The following is a 19,907-nucleotide window of genomic DNA, read 5'->3' as shown; positions in this document are numbered from 1 at the left end:
ATATATTTGACAGGAAACCTTTGCTGCTGCTTTCTCTCAATCCTCTCTGTCATTGGGTCAGAGACATTTTTAAGAACTGAACACTGAGAAAGCATTATATAGAAAATGCTGGATGGAATCTTGTCATTTCTCATAAAGTTCTTAAGTGCTTTGTGTTTTTGAATCTCACATTAAGCTTATGGAGCAGAAGTTATTATTATGCCTACCCTTTGGTTGAGGAAACTGTGACAGATATTAAATACAAGACAAGGCAGTCAGCAAATGGTAGAGAAGGCTCTTGTTGTAGCAGGATTCACCTTCATTCCTAAGCTCCACTAGAACTTAAAGTGGGCGTTTTCTAAAGGTGCTGTACTTTGTGGGTGATCCTGTGCCTGGCTGCCTGTCTAGCCTATGCAGGGGGTCGAGAGGGCATGGCACACAATTCCCTCCAAGAGAAACCCTGGTTGAGGACTCAGCACTCTGAGACCTACACTTGTCCTGACTGTTAGCAGGTGGCAGGGTCCCTAGGCACATTTCCCCCATCTCTGCTTCCAGGTGAGGGGCCTTGTAACCATCAGTAAGATAGACGACTCCTGGCTATGGGCAAGTTGTGTAAGAGGTCTAGGACCTACATGACCTATAAGACAATTGGTAAAGGCCTTTGGTGCCAACACTCCCTCTTCCCAAGAGAACTGCTGTCACTATCCCATTGCTATTTCTTCCCTTTGCCTGCCCTATAAAAGCTTGCACCTGATTGCTAATAAATGGACATGTTCACCAAAACTGTGTTGCTTTTGTTGAAGAATGCCATTGCCCTACCATCCCAACAGTGTGGGCCTTGTAGGATGAGCCCACAGTACTATGTATTTTGAATATATCATTTCATTTCATACACAATTGTTTTATTTCTTAAAATATTTATTTATTTGAAAAGCAGCGAGAGAGAAAGAGAGATAAAGAATCCATTTATGGGTTCACTCCCCAACATCTGCAATAACCAGGGCGGCTAGGCCTGGTTAAAGCCAGAAGATGAGAACAAAACCCAGGTCTCCCAAATGGATGGCACAGACCCAAGTACTCGAGCCACCACCTTCCACTCTCAGGGTATACATTAGCAGGAAGCTGGAATCAGAATTGGAGCTGGGATTCGAAGCTATGCACTCTAGAAAGGGAAGCAGGCATCCAAAACTGTCTTAACTGCATCAAATAGCCACCACCATACTCATAATTATAAGGTAGGCATTGCATTACTCTGGTTTTACAAAAGCAGACTCTGGACCTTAATGGAATTAGTATCTTGTATGAGTAATAATAAATAGAGCTTGGATTCAAACAAAATTTATCTGACTTCAAGTTTTATGATTATGTTTATCTAGTCTATTTTGCCACCCAGAGAATAGTCAGTCAGTAGATTAAGCTAGCTTAACCATCTTGTTTTGAATGGGTTAGAGAATGAAAGATCAGCACTGTACTCACTCAAGTCATAGAACAGTTGAATGTTCTTTTTTGCATCTACATAGCACATACAAAGTAATAAGTGCACTTGGCTACATATAAAATACTTTAAAAATTAGATATTCCTTTGTAACTCTTAAATCTGTTTCCATAAATATCTTCCTAAAAATGTTGATCATTTTCATCTCCTGAAAGGCTTGACAAGATTAAAATAGACATATGGTTCCTTGTAAGAAGTTTCTATAGTAACAGAAAATACATAAAAGAGAAGCACAACAATGTAATGTCCCATTCACATTGGAAGATGTTTTTTATTCTATTTATAAATCTAATACTGTGTTGGATTAGATATTCATTCCCATTTTCAACATTTTCTAGCTAATTTGTCTTAAAAAATCTGTATTGCTGTTCAAATATAGTTAATGGAGATATTTGCATTTTCTGCCATGAGAGGGAATTGCTCATAGAGAACTAAAACAATGCTCACTCATTAGTTTTAATATCTGTCCCTCAGAGTCCCTACCATCCATCGTCTGTCCTCCCACTCACACACACACTTGTTGAGGAGTCTGCCTTCTGCAATGCTTCCCTGAACACTCAGCTCTCGAGGTCATTTCTGCTCAGTTATAGCTCTGAACAGATCTCCAAGACCATTTTCCCTGTAGGATTTATTTGTGTAAGAGTTTTATCCAAGCAAATATACACCCCTAAACCCTATCCCCCCAAAAATGTCCCATTGCTCCTGGAATCTAGTCTGTCATAAATGAAATTCTTACAATGGATTATACTCCATTTCTAAATATCCTTTTAATTTTGCCTTTAATGAAACCTAGTTATTCCCTAAGAACAATTCTTCCCTTTTGAAAAGGGAAGAGGGGTGTGTGTGTGAGTGTGTGTGTGTGTGTGTGAATTCAAGTGTATGCTTTCATTCTGTACTGTCAGATGTCTTTGGTAAATTACAAGCCTTTGTTACTTCTTTAATATTTTTATCTTCAATAATTCCACACTTCTAAAGATTATACATCAGACTCTCTCTCCTGGTTAAGCACTATGGAAAACACACCTCCGTATATACCATATCTATTATAGCCTCAATGTACTAGCTTTCCAAGAAAATCTTCCCTGTGATGAAATATTTTCTCACTTGATTGATTGGATTTATCATTACCACTAATCCTTTTCACTTGGAAAGAAATTAGGCATTTCTAGATAATAGGCCCACTATTTAATCTTACATACATTATCTCTTCCTCAGAGTGGTTTCTCTTCATAGTCCACAGCAGAATAAATGACATCTTCATTTGACAGCCAGGTCAAAATCTGAGGGCCTTTCCTGATTATTCTGTTTCCCATACCTGATCAGCTGCAGATCAGCAAGTTTTGTTTTTTTCTTTTTGACAGGCAGAGTAGACAGTGAGAGAGAGAGAGAGAGAGAGAGAGAGAGAGAGAAGTCTTCCTTTACCGTTGGTTCACCCTCCAATGGCTGCTGTGGCCGGCGCGCTGCGGCTGGCGCACCGCGCTGATCCGAAGCCAGGAGCCAGGTGCCTCCCCTGTTCTATGCAGGTGCAGAGCCCAAGCACTTGGGCCATCCTCCACTGCACTCTGGGGCCACAGCAGAGAGCTGGCCTGGAAGAGGAGCAACCGGGACAGAATCCAGAGCCCCGACTGGGACTAGAACCCGGTGTGCCGGCGGAGGATTAGCTTATTGAGCTGTGGCGCCAGCCGATCAACAAGTTTTGAAACAGGTAAACATCAGGAGATTTTCAGAGCATAGGAAATGATTGATTTGTATTCTGACCGTAATTAGTGGAAGTTTTTGAAGAGAGGAATAGATTTGACTGTTGAACACACTTCTATTGCTAATACATATTGTATTGACTGAAGTTGATTTCACTAAAGGAAACAGAAAGATCTGGTGGAGATTATTTCAATGTCAAAATAAAATAAGTACACACTTGAGTGATTGCTATGGAGTCATGAAATATGTTCCTTTTGTTACAATAAGGCCTTGCCAGTTTTTTTTCTTTTCTGCTCAAAAATACAAGGAATTCAATGTTGTTTCAGGCTTTTCATTTTGCTATTCCCATGTCTTTCGTTACACTTCTTCCTTCTTTTTCAGGGCATCACCTCTGTTTTACTATGTTCAAGCATCATGTTAGCAAACTGTCCTTATACAGTTAGTTCCCATCTGTCACAATTTACTCTGCAATCTGATTTGACACATATTTGTGACATGTAATCTATATGACACGTGCATATCCTTGCATATACACACATAGATTATCCATGGTCAAGGTTTTTTAATAAATAAATAATAACTTGTTAATTAATAAACTTATATTAATAAACATTTTAAATTCGTTTTCCATTAATTTTTAATGTACCCTTGTGTATACAAGTATATAGAAATACCATTTATATCATTTTTAGAATTTATTTCATAATGTTTAAAATAGAATCACTCCAATCTGGGATTTGTATTATCTTTTCAATCACAAAAACTTCAGTCTCTAAATCAAAGACAAAGCTCATTATAATTTCTCAGACAATGACTGCATGAAAGAAGAGAAAATTTGGTAAAGTAATAGCTTAGAGCCGGCGCAGCGGCTCAATAGGCTAATCCTCCACCTGCGGCGCCGGCACACCAGGTTCTAGTGCCAATCAGGGCGCCGGATTCTGTCCTGGTTGCCCCTCTTCCAGGCCAGCTCTCTGCTATGGCCCGGGAAGGCAGTGGAGGATGGCCCAAGTCCTTGGGTCCTGCACCCCATGGGAGACCAGGAGGAAGCACCTGGCTCCTGGCTGCGGATCAGCTCAGTGCGCCGGCCGTGGCGGCCATTGGAGGGTGAACCAATGGCAAAAAGGAAGACCTTTCTCTCTGTCTCTCTCTCTCACTGTCCACTCTGCCTGTCAAAAAAAAAAAAAAAGTAATAGCTTAGAAGAAGTGAAAAATGTGCTCTAATATCATTAATCTATACTAACTTCTTTGTTATGTAGATTGAAAAAAAGTGAGGTATAGGGAAAATAGACAAAATAAAGCTATGGCAAATTGTTTCACAACCTAAAACAACATTTCATCTACAAGTCTATACTATTCCTTACACAATGCACTAAAACAATGAAAATATTTGTTTTAAGTAGAAAAGAAGAAACTGTGGAGCAAAATGATTTGAGCTGAACCCCACAATCATGTTTTTATAAATTGTCATTCTGGGAAGGCCCTTTAAGCATTCTCTCAGTTTTCCAATCTGGTTAAGTGACAGTAATAATGTTTCCCTTGCAAAGGTTTGGCAGGAATTATCCACTCTATTTGCAGGGCCTAATAGAGGAAACACACCACTACCAGTTAAATAAAGAAAAATTTTGTGGTGATGCTGGTGGGATTTGTCTTGTTTTTCCTGATTATCTCTGGGACAGTCAGTCCTAAAAGTTGCAATTTGAAGTGGTCACCTATCTTTCTGTAACTGGCTCTCTCATGAGGGACAATTTTTCTCCACATAGCTATCTCATAAAATTGTTCTATCAGTGAATTTCCTGATTCGTGGAAAAGCAATTGTGTTTAGTTATCCATAAAATACATTTCTATATATATAAATAAATTCTGTATTTGCTTCTAAATCAAATATTTTGTCTCTTAAGAAATAAATCACAAGTTTAAAAACCATCTCTTTTCATTTGACTTTTATGGTTAGAATTTTTTCAAATTCTTTGCCTTCTTACTTTATTCTTTTTATCTAGCCTAGGTTAAGATTTTTTTTAACTAACAAATTATTTAAACATATGCTAATACTAATTTTATCTTAGTATTTTCAGATGCACAACTTATTTACATTAATTCCATGTTTTCTTCATAACTGAAATTGCACTCTCTTGCAATATATTTAGGACATTTATTTTAGTCACTACAGTGCAGAGATCTTCCCACTCAACTCTAGCTGTCAAAAAGCAGGCATTTCCTTGTGTGTGGGAGTGTTTTCTGACAGCCTAATGGATAAATGACATATTTAAACAATTTTACTGCATTAAAGATTTTTGTCTAAAGTGTCTGAAGGTTACTTTGTTCCCTATGTTAAATGACATATTTTAGAAACTTAAAGCTGGTGTTGCTTGTTTAACCTGTCAATTTGTGTTTCAGAAACTACAGGGCTCAGAAGTCAGTGCAATTGAATGGTTTTTATATATTTTGTGCATCAGTTCTGTCTTCTTGAATTATCAACATGTAGGATTCCATCGCACATTTATGCTTAATAAGAAATAAAAATGAATGACTAATATTGCATTTCTGAATAAAGAGATTACTAGGGACAAGTCAAGTTAAATGCAACTGCTGGTTATCATCTCATTAGAAACTGTCAGCTCTTGATTTCTCTGGGACTATAAAGTGTTGCTTCTCATTCAAATACTACAACTAGCTCTTTTCTTCATTGTTTTTCTCTTTAAACTCTTTAAATATTCATGTGATTCAATGTTCTCTTCCCTATTTCATAGCAACTGCATTATTTCCACCACAGAAATTATGTCTGTTCGCATGTATTAACAATCACCTCTTGGGGCTGGCACTGTGGCACCGTGGGTTCTGTGGCACAGTGGTTTAACACCCTGGCCTGAAGTGCCTGCATCCCATATGAGTGCTGGTTGGAGACCCGGCTGCTCAACTTCTGATCCAGCTCGCTGCTATGGCCTGGGAAAGCAGTAGAAGATGGCCCAAATCTTTGAGCACCTGTGCCCACATGGGAGACCCAGAAGAAGCTCCTGGCTCCTGGCTTAGGATTGGCGCAGCTCCAGCCGTGTGGTCAATTGGGGAGTGAACCATCTGATGGAAGACCTGTCTCTCTCTGCCTCTCCTCTCTCTGTGTAACTCTGACTTTCAAGTAAATAAATAAATAAATACATCTTAAAAAAAAAATCACCTCTGCGTGCATGGACAAACCTTCACCAGTAATAAAGACTAAATTTTGTAGTCCGAATCAGAATATTGCTCAGTGCTCCATATATGAACACCTCTTCTTCAGAAAGGGGAAGTGTAATTCTCTAGAGAGATCATGTCTTCAAGCAGTAACTTAAACAACTATTACAAAGACAAAGGCCCCACCTTCCCTTGCCATTTTAAATCATCTCTAACTTCATGATGAAGGCAAATTAAGAGAACAGTGACTCTGATTCCTATCAGCAATGTGTGAAAATTCCTATAGAAAAATTTTCCTACACATACATGCAAATGTATAGGTACATATACATAAATTCCTGGACATTTTTTCTATTAAATTTTGCAGATTGGGGCCAGCGCTGAGGCGCAGCGGGTTAAAGCCCTGGCCTGAAGCACCAGCATCCCATACTGGTGCTGGTTCAAGACCCAGATGCTCCTCTTCTGATCCAGCTCTCTGCTATGGCCTGGGAAAGCAGTATAAGATGGCCCAAGTCCTTGGGCCCTGGCATCCACGTGGGAGACCCAGAAGAAGCTCCTGGCTCCTGGCTTCAGATCGACGCAGCTCCGGTCGTTGTGGCCATCTGGGGAGTGAACCAGTGGATGGAAGACCTCTCTCTCTGTCTCTACCTCTCTCTGTAACTCTGTCTTTCAAATAAATAAAATAAATCTTTAAAAAATGTTTAGCAGGCATATTCAGTATTTCATTAAATATACCACAGCATGTTATTGGTTTATATAAAAAAGTGAAGTGCAGTCCACAAAGTAAAGTGGAAAATAATTAATTCTAATTCAAAATTAGAATTTTTTATGATTTGGCATTTTATGACATGAGGTCAATGAAATAATATTGCATACACAGACCTAATGATGTGACATATCAACTAGGAAGCTGTATGTTAACTTCATAAATTTTATGGGAAATGTATTCCAAGAAAAAGTTATGCATGTATTTCAATTTTCTTGCATCAAAATATAGTAGCTTTACAATTCAGTTTTCCATAAACTTTTTGAGTAGACTCATAAATGAATATGTTCATTAATTCTGAAGTTAAAGAAGATTCCTTATGGGAACAGTATCTTCAAAATATACTTGAGTAAAAAAATTGGGAAAATTTGACTAATTCTTGTGACCAGGATGATAAAGATAGTAGTTGAAGAACATGAAACCGCATGAGAAAAGTGACATCAGCAAGAGAGTGGAAAAAGATACTCTGGGCCTTATTTTTGCTACAAAAAATAAATGGATTCAACAATACATGAACAGATTCCTTTTGTGATAGATTCAGAAACTAGTTGAGAGGTTCTTGAACTGAAGAAAAGTGGAAACTGGGCACATTCTCCCAGTAAGAACCTTTAGGTACCCTCTCACCATCTACCCCTTTCTGTAGCATGGTATTTGTGATCAGAAGGAAACTATCAGCTCCAAGATTTTCTCTGAAAAATCACACATCCAATGTATTTTTTTAAAGGTTTATTCACTTGAAAGGCAGAGTTAGAGAGATGCAGAGGCAGAGAGAGGGAGAAAAAGGTCTTCCATCCACTAGTTCACTCCCCAGATGGTTGCAATGGCAGGAGCTGCGCCGATCTGAAGCCTGGAGCTTCTTCTGGGTCTCCCATGAAGGTGCAGGAGCCCAAGGACTTGGGCCGTCTTCTACTGCTTTCCCAGACCATAGCAGACAGCTGGATTGAAAGTGGAAAAGCCAGAACTTGAACTAGCACCCATATGGGATGCTGACGCTGCAGGTTTGGCTTTACCCACCATGTCACAGCACCGGCCCCTGTATCAAGTTTTTCAAGGGCTTTTTTGGGGCCAGATTCTATCTCAACTCTCATGTTGTTGACAGGAGTGGGCAAAATTATGACCATCCAACCCCATCTCTGGTCTCTAGTTGGAGATCATTCCCTATTTAAAGGGCTCATGTGATTAGAGTGTGCCGAAATGGAAAATCCTGGGTAGTGCCCCTCTTTATACTCCATGAGCTTAATTACATCTGCAAAACACCTTTTCTCTCATATAGTCATCTTCAAAGGTTCCAGGTATTATGACACACATATTTTGGGGAGAACCATTCTGTATACTATATTTTATATAGTATGGTTACTTTTTATAAATGCATCTATGAAATAAGTGAAATCGATATTAATCAAAGTTTAAAAAATAAAACCAGAAGTTACTGAGAAATGCTTGCCTAAATTAGGATTGATAGAGTAAGTTTGATTAATTCATTTCTTTTAGTGATTTATAAGTAGGATCCTTGTCTCATTCTTTAAATGATAGACTTCCCCAAGCTAGTGCTTCAGAGGTTAGTGACTTGTTGCTGGAGGCTACTAGTAGGAATTTAATAATGTTGAAGTTATTTTGTTTCCATATAAATAATGCAAATCCAATCAGTGCCTATAGAGGAGGTGGAGGTCAGTGTGGCAAAGGAAATAAGGAAAATGGAATTAAAATACATTATTGGCGGGGGGAAGGAACTAGTACTACAACACCACTTCAATATTTATATGTACATCCTATGACTCAGAAATTCCATTCCAGACATCCACATAACACCAAGGCACCAAGGCATGCAAACACACACCATGTGATATACGTAGATACTCATAAAAGCATTTTTGCAGTATTCCCCAAATGGTCACACATGCACTTATATGTATATGTAGAATGGCTAATATATACAGTGTAATACTAACTAGCAATTTAAATGGGCAAACTCACCCTCTATACAACATGAAAAGATCCCGTGAAAGAGTCTTAACGTACACAATAATTACTTCATGACTTCATTTATACGATGGTCAAAAGCAGGCCAGTGTCAGGCATGGTGTCTGTATCAAGTCAGAGCTCTTGACAAACTCCATGTGAGGGAAACTTTGGGGGTGCCAAAAGTAATATGTCTCTCTATATAGGCAGAGGTTCCATAGGAATTGTAAATGTATAATTATTTGTGTAAACGACTGTAAATATTGTTCCTTTATATGTATCTGCAGCTGTGTATCTGCATTTGTGCTTTACTTCAAATAATAAAAAGTACAGATTAAGGCTTATACTGGCCAAGCGAAGTTTTATTTCCTAGCCTCTTATACTTTATTGTAACATTAGGTAAATTGTTTTAATCTCACTCTGCTTTGTGTGTGTGTGTGTGTGTGTTTAATCAGGAAAATACTATTGAACTCATAGATTTGCAATTAATTAAATTACTAACACTTTTATTTCTTTTCTTATGTGCCAGACTCTGTGTATCATGCACACCATTTCTTCTCATACTCAATATTATAATTATCAAGATTATGAGGGATTATGTAGCCTCCAGTTTAGAGATGAGGACATGCAGTCCTAGAAGTAATTTAATACCTTACCCAAAACTCTTTCAGCTTATAAGTGACAAAGAAATTATCCTTTATTCCTGTATTTTACAACATACTTCCAATATCCTATTAAATACACAATATATTTATAGTACTGTAAGGTTGAGGAATCTTTGGATTGCCAATAGCAGAATTGCAGCTGAAATTGGCATAGGTACATGGTGGAGATTTTATGTCTTGTAAAGAAACTTGAAGGATAGACAAGAGGGTACCACAGGGAAGAATTCTAAACACAATGACTTATATCCCTTACCTCCCCATATGGCCCAAGTGTTACAGTGCTTTGACTGTCAGTTGCTGATAAATCAATCTGACTGGTGAGAAGAGAGAAATCCTGCAAGAAATTGCTCGTTCAAATGTATTATTTGTTGTGTTATCTATGTTGAATTTGAATATTAGCAATGAGTTCTGGAAAGACAAAAGCACCAGCCAGAGGCATCCAATCAAAGGGAGGCGAGAACTTCCGCTTTGACTATGGCCTTGTGTAAATAAGATCGGAGCTGGTGAATTCAAGAGGCTTCCATAGCCTTGGCAGCTCATGACAACAGCCTTGGGTGATTACTGACGTCATAAATAAGAGTGTCAATTGTTAAGTCAACAACAGGAGTCACTGTGCACTTACTCCCCATGTAGGATCTCTGTCCTTAATGTGTTGTACTATGTGAATTAACGGTATAACTAGTACTCAAATAGTACTTTATACTTTGTGTTTCTGTGTGGGTGCAAACTGTTGAAATATTTTCTTAGTATATGCTAAATTGATCTTCTGTATATAAAGATAATTGAAAATGAATCTTGATGAAGAATGGGGTGGGAGATGGGTTGCTTGCGGGTTGGAGGGAGGTTATGGGGGGAAAAAGCCACTATAATCCAAAAGTTGTACTTCGGAAATTTATATTTATTAAATAAAAGTTAAAAGAGAGAAAGAGAGAGAGAGAGAGAGAGAGAGAGAGAGAGAAAACAAGCGCTTTGGCACATCTGCTGGTCAGTGCATTGTACTAGGACTAAATGCTCATGTAGCTCAGTCAAGATGAAGAAGATCTTCTCATCAGGTCAAGACGCCTACACTTCTTGAAGCTTGTACGATCAGAAAAGAAGACATGAGAAAACAATCCAATGGGAGGCTGATTTTCTTGAAGCCTACATAGGTACCTCAATCTGGTACCTCCATCCAGTGACTGAGAGGCGGCCCAACTAGTGAGTTCTGCAACCAGGATACCATACCTCACAGCTGGAGAAATGGAAAAGATCCTTTTCCCCAGTGGAAAGTAAAATATAATAAAAATGAGAAGCGCAAAAAAAAAATAAAATAAAATAAAAGGCAGGCATTGCAATCACTTGCTGGAAAATGATATTCTCCTCTCTGTTTTTAAGTCTTTTTTATATTTTTGAAGTAAAAGATAAGTCTTCACTTTCTCTATTCTTACAGTCATTCTCAGCAAATGCTGTCGAGGCTATTTCTAATTCTGTAATTCCCAGAATTTAAGTTCCCTTTAATCATGTTTCTTGTAGCTGTTTGTTTTTATCTGAAGAATATACAGAAGTAGACGGAGCTCTTCCCCCACTGTCTGAATTTCCCCCAGAATGAGGAAGAAAGAGCTACTCATCACGTACTAAGGATGGTAAGCAGCACTTAACTCCGACAACACTTTTACAAATGATCTATGGCTTTTTCTCTCTCTGTCTTCAAAATGTTTCAAACTGCTGAAAGGAGAGCTACATCAGGAGTGGAAGTAAGACTGATCCTGAATGCTTATACATGGTTGCTCCCTAGCATGGCTCTGCTTGAATCTCAAATTCAAATTGCAAAGACAAATATACCTTTGATTTATTAATAGTGATTAGGAATATGTGTTCAGATAATCTACACCTAACTGCAATACCATAGTGGCTGAGCAAAATTAATGACTTCCAAAGCTGAGTCCGAGCAGAAGGGATCTGTTAAGACAGTGGCTCTCATCTGTGGTTACACAGGAGAAACACATTGGCAGCTTTTAGATATGGAGTGGCAGTTTCCATAATACACCAATTAGATCAGAATCCCTGGAGACATGTCCTAGGAATAGCATTTTCTAAACTACTCCTTAGGAGATTCAAAATTTCCAAAAGGGTTTTTTAATTCTTAAGAGAGATAAAGTATCTCCTTGTAAACCACTGTATTAATACCAGAAAATTATAACTTAATAAAGAGTATATGGATTTTTTTGTTTACTTTAACACGTTGGAAATATTTCTGTATTATATCATTGGGATTTTAAGTAGAGAGTTGGGAAAAGGGTTTGGATTTTGCTCCTCTTCAGTGCACTAATGAATCTAAGCACATTTGCTGAGTCAGACCTCTGCTTTTTTTTTTTTTTTTTTTTTTTTTTGTCTCAGCTGAGTAGAGATAAATGTACATCAGTTAAGGAAAGAAAAAAATACTCAAAATGCTGAATTTGCTTTTGCTATAAGTGAACTAATTACTTTCCTGGCGATTCTACACACATAAAAGGTATCTGATGCTCAAGCAAGTTTCAAATTACAAGCACGAGCTGGTCTTGTAAGTCTTAATCACTTGTGACAGTGTCATTTCTAGGTCACAAACATGCTTTGTCAGCTGATATTTTTGCTCCAAACAGCCTTGAGACTGTCATTTACAATATGCCTAGGTATTTTCCATCAAAATCATAAAGCATTTAGAATAAGACAACAATAAATACATGCTTATGCATTCCAAATGCATTTCCAACTTCCTGATCTCTAAGAAACATCTGATGTGTTTTTTAAAGTAATGTTCCCTTAAATAGCTCTTTACTTCACACTCCAGTGGCAATTGATTTTTATTTTCTTAACACCTCACAAGGACTTTACATTATTCCTCATTTTCTCTGTATACATATTTATTTATTTAACTATATGCAAATACAATCTTCTTCATGAAATAGAGGAGAAACATTTTACTGGTAAACTTTACTTTTACTCATGCAAATAGGCTTCTTCCAAGTTATTTTATTAATTAAATGATGATTATAATCAGAATATACTTTAAGAAGAAGAAAGTTAAATTGAGTTCTAATATTGCAATATGTATGTCTTGTCACTAAAATTTGTTACTCATGTTTTTGGTGATTTTTAATACATAACATTTTTGATAAATTACTAATTAATGGATAACTAATAAATGAATATAACATAAATTAAAAGAGTAATAAATCAGTATTTCTAGATTATCTGGGTATATAGACCCAGGTGATAAAAATGGATAATTCTGTTTATTTCCACAAATTTTCAAAGTAAAGCTTTCTGGTAAAAACAACAAAGTGTATCTAAGTTACCAACTTGTGAGTTGCTGTCTGTCATATAAACACTCAACTATTTTCACAAATTAAAGTTAATCAGTGTTTAATAAAAATAAAGTTGCAGCTTCTGAGATATGTTTCCCTATTACCTCATTTCCTTGTTAGTCCATAAGATAGATTATGTGACTCTTTCTACAAGACAAAAATACCAAATTTTACTGAAATATATTATTATAGGAATAACTAAAATGAATCATATATCAAGTTACAATTAGGAGAATAAATAATCTGAAACTGAAGATTATCCCCAAATTTAAATACAGTCAGTACAGTGTACAAAGGTTCCACATCAGGATAACACATGGATTTGAATAAGAAAATTCTCAAATATATAAAATATTGACTATAATAAGATCATTTTTGAAAAAGTCTTAAGAGGGACAACTTTCTATTCATGATACTAGGATTTACTATGAAGCATTCCTTAATTTTTTTTTTTTTTGACAGGCAGAGTGACTGTGAGAGAGAGGGGGACAGAGAGAAAGGGCTTTCTTTTTCCGTTGGTTCACCCCCCAATGGCCGCTGTGGCCGGCGCACTGTGCTGATCCAAAGCCAGGAGCCAAGTGCTTCTCCTGGTCTCCCATGCGGTTGCAGGGCCCAAGCACTTGGGCCATCCTCCGCTGCCTTCCCGGGACACAGCAGAGAGCTGGCCTGGAAGAAGAGCAACCAGGACAGAATCCGGCGCCCCGACTGGGACTAGAACCCGGTGTGTCGGCGCCGCAGGTGGACGATTAGCCTATTAAGCCTCAGCGCTGGCCGCATTCCTTAATTTGATATGGTGGCAATGACAGGATTAATCAACAGAATAGAAGAGAGATATCATGAACAGGCAATTTTTTGTCAGAGGTTTTTAGGTAGGTAAAGAAATAAGGAAAAGCTGAAAAAAAATAGTTTTAAAAAATGACATAAAATATCTTCAAATCAATGCCACACCCTATACACAAAGGTCAATTTCAGACTTGGTGAAGTCTTAGAGTTTAAACAACAACAACAACAATGAACAATCAAACCTTAAAACACTGATTAGTAAAATACAATTAAAATCTTTTATTCTTTGAGGTTTTGGAAGATTTTTTAAAGACTGATTTATTTATGTGAAAGGCAGTTACAGATAGAAAGGGAGAGACAGATAGAGATCTTCCATCCACTGGTTAACTCCCCAGATGGCTACAATGATGAGTTGGGCCATGTCAAAGCCATGAGCCAAGAAGTAGGAGCTTCTTCTGGGTCTCTCACATGGGAGTACCTGGGCCATCTTCTGTGGCTTTTCCCAGGTGATCAACACGGAGCTGGATTAGAAGTGGAACAACCAGTACCCATGTTGGATGCTAGCATTGCAGAAAGCAACTTAATGAAATGTGCCACAAATATGCAAGCCCTGAAAGATTTCTTAAGTGAGGCATAACCAAATTGATCCTAAAGAGATTAGTATATGTGACTATAGTTACTAGAGAGAAAAATTGAATAGATCAGCAAATACACTTATTCTTGAATAGTAAATCATAATATCTTAAAAGTGTTGGGGCCAGCGCTGTGGCATAGTGGGTAAAGCCCCCATCTGCAGTGCCAGCATCCATATGGGTACCGGTTCAAGTCCCAGCTGCTTCACTTCCAATCCAGCTCTTGCTATGGCCTGGGAAAGCAGTAGAAGATGGCTCAAGTCCTTGGACCCCTGCACAGCATGGGAGACCTGGAGGAAACTCCTGGCTCCTGGCTTTAGATTGGCCCAGCTCTGGCCATTCTGGCCAACTTGGGGATAAACCAGCAGATGGAGGACCTCTCTTTCTCTCTGTGCCTCTCCTTCTCTCTGTGTGTAACTCTGACTTTCAAATTAAAAAAAAAAAAACTTTAAAAAAAACATTGATATTATGTACTTCATCATAAAATTATTCGTTGCTTTCTGAATGTCTTCCTTTTAAATATAAGCTCCAGAGCCAGTGCTGTAAAGCCATGGTCTGCAGTGTTGGCATTCCATACGGACGCCGGTTCCAGTCTTGCCTGCTCCACTTCCAATCCAGCTCCCTGCTAATGCAACTTGGAAAAGCCACAGAAGATGGCCCAACTGCTTGGGCCCCTGTGGGAGACCCAGAAGCTCCTGGCTCCAATTGTGGTTTTGGGAGGAGAACCAGCAGATGGCAGATCTCTCTTTCTCTCTCACTGTAACTCTGCATTTCAAATAAATAATAAAATAAATCTTAAATAAATAAATAAAAGTTCCATGTGAAGACCTTTACCTGTTGTACCACTACAAATATCTGGTACTGCAGTCTGTTTAGATCTAGTATTTAGTTCCTGTTATTATACTTTCAGATGGTATGATTTTCCTGCTCAAAATTATAAAATTCATCTATGAACTAATAGCAAACATAAACACTATAATAATTTATTTTTGTTAGACTATCCAACTCTCAAATGTATAATAAATATTCTATGCAATGAAAATAATTAAATAATGGAAGAAAATAATCGTTTTAGAAGGCAAAAAATTAAGTTCTGGGAATAAATTTAGGGAATGAGCACAAACACTATCTTTTTTTTTTTTTTTTGGACAGGCAGAGTTAGACAGTGAGAGAGAAAGAGAGACAGAAAGGTCTTCCTTTCTGTTGGTTCACCCCCAAAAATGGCAGCTACAGCTGGTGCATTGCACCGATCCGAAGCCAGGAGCCAGGTGCTTCCTCCTGGTCTCCCATGAGGGTGCAGGACCCAAACACCTGGACCATCCCCCACTGCCTTCCTGGGCCACAGCAGAGAGCTGGACTGGAAGAGAAGCAACCGGGACAGAACCGGTGCTCCAACCGGGACTAGAACTCGGGGTGCCAGCGCAGCAGGCGGAGGATTAGCTAAGTGAGCCGTGGCGCCGGCCAGAAACATTATCTTTAAAATAAACAGTAAAATAAGTGATATAAGTGTACAATAGAAGAAAATAGCTTATTTTTCATCATGAAATCTCAAATATGTTTCAATATAATGCATAATCTCAAGGCCAGTTGCTCAAAAATACCACACACACATACATTGATATTTATATTTTATTTAGGAGTTTCCACAGTTTTTTGGAGATTAAACTTAGAGAGAATGAATAAGATATTGGCATTTTATAACCTGACTGCCAAATGAACTCAATAGTCTTTATAAATGCATTTAGAAAAATATTTTATGACAACTCATATTTTTAGCATTGCAAATTAAAGCATAGTTCTATATATAAGTTAAACATATACATTTTCAAGTGTACAATTTCATCAGAAATATCCTAGCAGTGTACTATTTTTAATCATAATGATGAATACTAACATGATTTTTATTTAATGCCTCTTTATAGTATTATAATTATGATAAATTTTAAAGACCAATTTAAATTGATCTGAAAATAAACTGGATAATATTGATTTTCAGAAATCCAGTCCCCCACACTGTGATTTTAGACAGGGAATAACATCTTTCTAGGCAACAGTTAGAGCCCTGTGAATTCCTCGCTGGCCTTTACTTATCTTTCACAGATGGTTGGGTCATTAAGCAGATGGCTGTTTCCTTGACCTTTAAAATCTTTGTTTTCTTTTCCTGATTACCTGTGGCTTAGAATGGATCAAATTCTCCATTTTGTATGATTAGCTTTTACATGTATATCATGTTTACTGTAAAAATATTTCTTAATAAAATAGTACATGCATTCATAAGTAGATGTTAATAAATATATTTCCTATTAAATGAAGACATTTGTAGTGGTATAACTCTTCTAATTAAAATACATGTACATTTCCCAATATAGACACCTTTTCTTTTATGTTTTTATGATAAAATTATAAATATAGGATGTATCTTATTTTATAATAATTTATATTTCATATACATGTGGCACACAAGGGAAGATAAGAGAGGTCTATTCTGAAATAAATGTCTCATTTCCCATAAGGAAGGGAGAGAAGAATTTTTATAAAGAAACTGATTTGTTACTAAGGTTTGATCCGAATGTTAAACTAGATGCAGTATTCCACAGGGTTAGAGTTTCATGGTAAGATCTGTGGACATTGCGTTTGTTCAGATACTTGGGCAGGGCAGAATTGAAGTTCCAATTCCATCTCTTTAGACCAAGACAATGAGAATTCAAAGTCATAGATGTTAAGTTCACAGAAGAAAGCAACCATAACAATGAAGGGTTTTTTGGGGGACATTTCTTATCATTATGATGATAAGTTGATAAAAGTAAGTAAAAAAAAACTTCCAACCCCAGTTCCTCCATTTCAGATAGATCCAAAACCCTGACAATATTTTCTTTTAGCCTCCTTCACTTTTAGGTCATAGGACTACATCATCTTCCTGGGTACCCCAGAAGCTTGAAAGTGTCTTGACAGCTACCACACTAAAGATTATGGGGAACATGGGGAGCAGCGTGGTGTAGACCTGATAGATTATGAAAAATACACCTGGAAGAGTTATCTAGGGTTAGGTTTTCCACACCTGGACTGCTACATGTCCAGTCTTGCCAGACTTTGCTTGTCTTTCAGTGCTGGACCATGGCATCCTCTCATGCTAATCATTCACACCACCTGTTCTTGGTTTGTGCACTTGTAGAACCTAGTTTCTCCCACTCCTTCTCAAGTCTTACCCACCTCTTTGTCCCTGAATTTGTTTTAGTAACCCCCAAATCCAAGCCCTTTCCTTACAAAGAATATCCAAAGTATAGCAGACTAACTGCCTATTTTGTGCTCCAAGTGAAATAATTGTTTCTGTTCAAATTTGATAAGCTAAAACACTTGATATTAGGATTAGAAGTAATGCTCTTACATGTATAAGATACATGTAGTTCTTTTCATTTTTAGCTGTCTTTCTTAAAATATTTATTTATTTGAAAAGCCTCTGCTTTTCTACCCACTGAATTACTTCCCAAATGCCTGCAGCAGTTGGGGCCAGGCAGAAGCCTGGAGTCCAGTGGGATAGCCCACATGAGTGGCAGGGACCCAAGTAGTGGAGCCATCATCTGTTGCCTCCCCAGGTGTGCATTAGCTGGAAGCTGGATCAAAGGGGAAACTTGACAGGAACCAGGCATGTGGATGTGGGACACCAGTGTCCAATGTGGTACCATGGACAAACATCCACTCCGGTTGCCTTGAATTTAATAAAATACTTATAAATACTTATCACCGTTTATTTACATGGATGTTTTAGCATAACTTCTTTTTTCTTTTTCTTTTTTTCTTTTTTTTGGACAGGCAGAGTGGATAGTGAGAGAGAGAGACAGAGAGAAAGGTCTTCCTTTTCGCCGTTGGTTCACCCTCCAATGGCCGCTGCGGCCGGCACATCGAGCTGATCCGAAGCCAGGAGCCAGGTGCTTCTCCTGGTCTCCCGTGCGGGTGCAGGGCCCAAGGACTTGGGCCATCCTCCACTGCCTTCCCGGGCCATAGCAGAGAGCTGGCCTGGAAGAGAGGCAACCGGGATAGAATCTGGGGCCCCAACCGGGACTAGAACCTGGTGTGCTGGCGCCGCAAGGCGGAGGATTAGCCTGTTAAGCCACAGCGCCGGCCAGCATAACTTCTTTTTTCTAGATGGGTGTTATATGGTCAACATCACAAAAAAATATTTTATCTTGATTGATGCTGTCTGCTTAAACAGACCTGTTTAAATGTACCTACATCCTCAATTAGTGTCACAATGATCAGAGGCAGGGTTTATAATTACTGCCTGGGAGTCTCTACCAGTTTTGACTCTGGGTAGATAGATGATTTTTGGCAAGTCACTTGACATGCCTATCTTCTATTTCCTCACTTGCAAAATTTAGTCTACAAGAGCATATGGCTTAAAATGTTCATATGATGATTGAATCAGGACAAGAACCTGTCCAGAATGATATAAGCACATAGTGTTTTATTTACTATGCTCATTGTCCACCTATGAAGTCACTCTTTATCAAGTGCCTGATAGAATTCTACATTCTGTCTATGATACCACAATCCCCCAGAGTGATCAGGTTTCTCCCTTCACACACACTCGAGCACAGGGGTATTAAATAAGGGACTCAAGCTCACACACACACACACACACACTTAGTGACTCAGTCAGGTTCAATCCCAGCCTGGTTCCAAAGTCCCTTTCTTTTTTTTTCATGTTAAAATATCAATTGATTTTCTTTGAAAATATCTTCCAAGTCTTTAGTATTCTTTTGGCTTAATTACAACTGATGCTGTAGGTTTTCAGTGTTCTCAGAGTTAGTATGTAGACTCTTCATTATGTCTCTTCATTACACTTTGCTAGCATGCTTTACCACTAAACAAAATCAACCAAGAATTAGTCTTTAAATTTCCAGTGTGGTCCAGATTGTCTTAAATACTTCACATGACTGAAAAGCAGGAAGTTCTCTAGCACATTTTTACTTCTTTTTTTTTTTTTTTTTTGGTTTATCACTTAATTCCTCTCTCAACCTTCGTTTCTTCCCTCATAAAATAAGATTCTTCCATTAGCTAATTTGTAAATCATTTCTAAGTATAATGCATTATTCTAACACATGCAGTGTGCATCTGTGCCTCCTTGTGCTGGGCAAATTTTACATGTACAGTTGTGGGGTATTCAGTAATCCTCAGTTCACATGAGTAACCAGCACATCACTGTGTGATAACTGTCAGCATTTTCCCAGGGCGCGAGTAGAGGCATTACTCAGGCTGGCCTAGATTTAACTTGGGTTTAATTTATCTGTCATCTCTCTGTTTATCTACCTATCTTTTTTTTTTAAGATTTATTCATTTATTTGAAAGTCAGAGTTACACAGAGAGAGGAGAGGCAGAGAGAGAGAGAGAGAGAGAGAGAGAGAGAGAGAGAGAGAGAGGTCTTCTATCTGCTGGTTCACTCCC

The sequence above is a fragment of the Lepus europaeus genome, chromosome 15, assembly GCF_033115175.1.
Source record: "Lepus europaeus isolate LE1 chromosome 15, mLepTim1.pri, whole genome shotgun sequence".
Lineage (NCBI taxonomy): Eukaryota > Metazoa > Chordata > Mammalia > Lagomorpha > Leporidae > Lepus > Lepus europaeus.
This window is presented reverse-complemented; position numbering follows the sequence as displayed.